This window comes from Fulmarus glacialis, unplaced genomic scaffold, assembly GCF_000690835.1.
Source record: "Fulmarus glacialis isolate BGI_N327 unplaced genomic scaffold, ASM69083v1 scaffold38581, whole genome shotgun sequence".
Classification (NCBI taxonomy): Eukaryota; Metazoa; Chordata; class Aves; order Procellariiformes; family Procellariidae; genus Fulmarus; species Fulmarus glacialis.
This window is the reverse complement of record NW_009193057.1, coordinates 40,090-45,248: the sequence shown is the minus strand read 5'-3', so window position 1 is coordinate 45,248 and position 5,159 is coordinate 40,090. Positions and strand designations below refer to the sequence as shown.

General features: G+C 42.6%; 1 long non-coding RNA gene across 1 annotated transcript; it reads left to right on the top strand.

Moving 5' to 3' along the window:
- Positions 1-2,191: 2,191 nt before the first annotated feature.
- Positions 2,192-4,367, top strand: LOC104083715. The gene is made up of 2 exons (XR_683599.1): positions 2,192-2,409; positions 3,653-4,367. It is a non-coding gene; the product is annotated as an uncharacterized LOC104083715 (long non-coding RNA).
- The last annotated feature ends 792 nt before the right edge of the window (positions 4,368-5,159 follow it).

The window sequence follows — 5,159 nt, the reverse complement described above, 5'->3', positions numbered from 1 at the left end:
AGCATCTCCCAGTCAACTCCCTCAAAATTTAAGGCAGGCAGGGGGGTGAAAAGCAATGATTTCCAAAGTTACCTGAACTTTTTTCAAGTGTCTTAAATTGTTTACAGGCTCAGACTGGCATGGGGAATGAGCAGAGGTTGTGCTGGGTGCCTGTTGCGTTCAAATAAATTGATCCTCTCCCCAGAGCCCCATCTCTTGTGTGCAGCCAAATCATGTGTGTTTGCAGGAGACAGTATGCTTGTGTTTCTCCCACGACCCTGCTGGCTCATTAGTGTTATTTCTGGAGGTCTTGTTTCCACAGTAACAAGCAATTACCATTGTTCCTTGGACTGCCAAAGTTACCACCAGCAACGCAGAGGAAGATGCGTTATTCTCTATATTGGGATAAAATGCCTTCATATGTCTTGCTATTCACTGAATGCCAATCCTGACGCAGGTCCTGTGCAAATAGCACACTCCACCCCCTGCCAATGCTGCTTTTGCTGGTATTAAGACATGCCAAATTCTGAAATGATCCAAAATGATCTTCTCAGGTCTGTGGCTACACTGGCAACGACAGGGTCAGGATTTCAGCAGCAGGATGACTGTACCAATGGTAGCTCTGGTAGGAATATAAATAGAATAGCTTGGAGGCAGTTCTTTTTTGCAATTGTGCTTAGCCTTGTTCTAAGTAATGCTGGCTAGTGACATCAATAAAATATACTCTCTGTCTTTACCCTATAGCCTCTACCAGTACGGTGGTGGAGCTCCCACAGAGGAGTCTGGTGGTCTTATGCTAGCAGGATGCTGAAGTGTCTGTATCGCACAATGCCTTCATCATCCCCAAGGGACGATGTTTGTGCATCTGCTCCAACCATTTCTTCCATCGGTGGCTTCTCCTTTCCCTTTTACCTTTACATTGCACACAGACAGATTCAGCTAGAATGGGCTTTAAACCCCTTAGAACATATCCTGAATTTCACATACATATCAAAAGATTAGGCAGCTGGGAAGCTGAAGGAAGATGGGCTTTTGTAGGCGAGAGAAGTGGCGTAGTGAGAAGCTGAGGCAGCTGGATTAGGTTTCATGACTTGTAGAGTTTTTTATGGCTTTCAGTGACTCCAGTTTCCAAGTGTGACTCCATATTCGAAAAAGCTGTGGGGCCACATTGTAATCTCTGAGCTCCTCTTAACAGAGTTTTCTTGTGAATGGGTGTAGGTATGGATCTACATGTATGCACCCACTCACCCAGATGACTAATAACAGGTGTTGGAGGGAGAACATGGCCTGTAGCCTCCATAAACCAAAGCACAGGGGAGTGCACGGAGTCTTGCTCCAAGGTAGCTGAAGCAAAGAGATCAGGAGAGGCGTTTTAAAACTGGGAAGGAATGGCCTTTTGCGAAAGGTCTGGAAACACCTGCACTAGAGATTTTTAAAATCTGGACTTACCAGAGAAGGTAGAGGACAGTTTCATATCAGGCCAGTATATGAGGGTGACAGTGAACAGAAAGGGTGCTGCTTTGACAGCTGCCAAGATCGCACTGCTTTAGCTGCCCTTGAGGAAATAAAAACCCAAGAGCAAACACACTGTCTTTTCTTGGGATGGAGAAAGGGATAGGCAGAAACAATTGGTGATAGGGTCCTTGATTCTTTTTTCTGCCTAAAGTCCCACCACGTCTGTGAAATGAAGGTGGAGAAGGGAGTCAAACACAGGTGGAAAGAAAGTGCCTGTATATTATGTATCTGTTCTAGAGGCCAGGACTAATTTTTAAGTGTCCCTCAATTAGTAGAGATTGAAGTGTTAGAAAGTCCTTCAGTTTTCTTGGGGGCTGACTGTGGAATGAAGGCAGCACCACGGAGAAAAGTTAAGAAGATATCCTTGGCCGTGGGAGAGCAGTCCTACCTAATCCAACAAGTTTCTCTTCTCCTCTTTTGTGTTGCATCCTCCTAAAGCCTTGGATTTTAGCACGGTCTGTATGATGGGGGAAAAGAAAAAAGATAATCTTACTCTCCACGCGTAAACCAGAATCTAGTGTTTGAGTTCTAGGTGACGGCATAGGAGGCTTGGGTGGTTCATAACGAGCCGAGACTCGTTTTTGTATTGTGAGGAAAATATTCCCGTCTTGAAAATAAACTTGCTCTTTATCTGTGAGCTTCAGGGCACCCACTGGCATCCCATTTTCAGCCGGGGTGGTGTGCCGAGCCTGCCAGCAGACACTAGGTGGAGGCCTTGGGCTGCAGTTTCACCGCAGCTGCTGAAGGCAGAAAAAGCAGAGGACTTGCGCTTTCAGAAGGGAGATCTTTTTCCTTTCTTGCTGCTCTCACATGCTAGAAAGGAAAGTCCAAGCTCTCCAGGTGCGGAATGGGATGAGCGGAGGAATGGAGGAGAAGTGTCTGTCCCATGCCAGGTCCTGCCTGCAACAGGATTTTGTGAGCAGGGCTGCGGGGGGAGTGTTGAAGCCTTCCTAGTTCTTGGGTGTGGCTGGGTTGCAAGATTAATTTAATTTATCCTGATTTATTTTATCCTCATTTATATATCCTGATGGGGGTAATTTTGAGATTCCCGTGAATGCATATAAAAAGTATTAAAATTGAGATGAAAGTGAGTACTGATGAGCTGATTTATCTAGCAACAAATGCTGGTAGAACCAGCTAAGATGAAGTGCATGCTGTATTTATGATGATTGCTTTTGACAAGGCCTCCAATCTTAAAACTATTCCAAATAGGGAGATTTAGAGTTAGTACAAAGAATGAATCACAGGTTAAGTGAGAACTTGAAATGTTCATCTTAAGAGAAATTTCAAAGTTTATGATTTCAAAGCTTCTTGTTACTCTTAGTGATAAAAATACTGTTTTCAGTGTATTCCTAAGAACTAAAAATTATGAACATTTCCATTACATACTTTTAGAAGAATAACTGATGTTTTGTTTTGAAAATTAGTTAAATTTTGGTACCGTTTCACATGTCAGTTGTAATGCAGAGTTAGGTTATGCCAAATCAAGTCTCATATGAGGGCATGTTATGCAGTCCTACCAGTAACATAGCATACCATGAATATCATAATTAAATATTCTGTTATATAATTTAGTACAGGTGATTTTTTTTTTTCAAAACAAGTGATTTTTCTACCAAGTAATGAGTTTTCTATCAAAAGCAGTATCAGCTTTATTAGCCTGTGCTGAATGAAACAATTCAAATTTTTACACTCTGAAGAAGAAACGTGCTGAGTACTAGTTAGGGACGAATTGTTTTTAACATCCTAGAAACTGATTCCAGGCTAATGGCAGGATATTGAACACATCAGTGTCTCCCATTATTAACTGAAGAATGTAAAAACAATACAAGCAGTAGAATATGATAAGAAAATATAAGGTGGCTTTCAAAATTAGTATTTTAATTTGAAAGAAAATCTGGCATTTTTTTCCCTAAGGCAAACTTTCCAATACGGAAAATGTTGTTTGAGCCTCCTTTTCCATAGAGATTTTTCATTTGTACTTATGATTTTGTGAAAAATGTTGATTTTATCAAAATAGTATTTTCTGGTTGGAGACTGTTTCGATTAAAATTTTCTCAGGAGTGTGAGCTGTTATGACACTCTCCTCCTCCACCCTCTGAGCTGTGGTAAAAGGGTAAGTGAAGTTATCGATTTATCTTTCCTTATTTTTTTTTAGTGCAATGACTTCGAGAGCTCCATGGCTGTTCTGCAGACAGATGCACAATTGTGAAACATCAATATGGACTGCAAATCTCTACTGTCAGTCAGCTCCTCTTCCCCTCTGCATAACGTAATCCCTATCTCCACAATGCCTGCACAGATAGACATTTGCAAAGATGTTTTTCTGGAGATAGCGTGCATAGCAAGCCCTCCTTTACTTGTTCGCATCTCTAGCAACATTATATGGAGTTTCAGTTCACAGTTCACTGTGTTCCCCCTCCTACCACTGAAACGCAGCCAACTCCGAGCTGCGGCTATTAAACATCACACAAGCAACACCACAAAACAGATTGTGGAAAGCAAAGGAATTCAGAGAAAAGCAACAGATTGAGTGAGGACTGCAAGGGTTGTCTGGGAAGTGATGTCAAAGGATTATAAGGAATGAGTAGTGATTAATAGTGATGCAGAATAGCCATCACCTTGATGTTCAGGTGATACCAGCATGCAAGGGAGACCTTTTGAGAGTGGCACAAAAAGATGTGACTAGGAGTAGTCAGGTTTCAGCCAGGGTGATGAGCAGGTCAGCTTCCCTAACCACTGAGTTTTGTCAGACTGTCAGAATCCCATGGAAAGGGCTGCAGGCATCATTGCTTGAGGATTTTAAAACCGGCCAAAGTTTCAAGACAGGGGAAGGCAGTATCAGGACAGGTGAATAAAACAAGATGGAGCAATAGCCTATCCCCACTTTGTATGAGTCTGAGAAAACAGTTGGGAGAAAGATAAAAAGGTCTGAAGGAACCTCATGTACAAAGTTAGAAAAGAGTGTGAACTGGCATGACAAGAGCTGGGACATGGCAAGGGAAAAGCTTTCAAAGACAGTGCTCTTCTTCGACAACATGATGACCTTAGGGTAGGAAAGGAGGAAAAAGGGGAAGATGTGCAACAAATCAGAGGAAAGGAGAAATGTGTGTGAATGTATGTAGCTGTTTATGTGTATGTGTGGCACAACAGGAATCTCATTCAGATTGGAAAAAGCGTTGTAGATGTCTGCATCTCAGTTTGCTCAGACTAGTGGCTGGAAGAGGGCACCTTGGCACAAAACCTGCACATGAGTTCTTGCTGCTTTAGGTAAAGTGATGATGGGGGAAGGTTGCCAGACACTGAGCATTCAATGGACAAACAAGAAGCAACTGCAAAAGTCTGTTCACAACTCAAGTTGCATAGCAACACTAAATTGTCAGCTTGCTGTTATGGTAGTCCCTTACATTACCCCCATTATTAGAGCCCTTTTTAGGAATCATGCAGTATGATGTTACTAGCCCACTCCCAAGCTGGTTGTTTGACCTTTGCCTCTTGCTGAATGGTGCCATGCAATTTGCTGCAAAGGTGTCTCGAAGTAGTACACCAGAGAGAAAAGTCCTTGAGGATCCATCAACATAGGCCTTAGGGAGAAAAAGATGTGCCTGTGCAGGATGGGGCAGGAGAGACAGATCAGGGAGCAGCAATATCCTCAAACAAGTCTA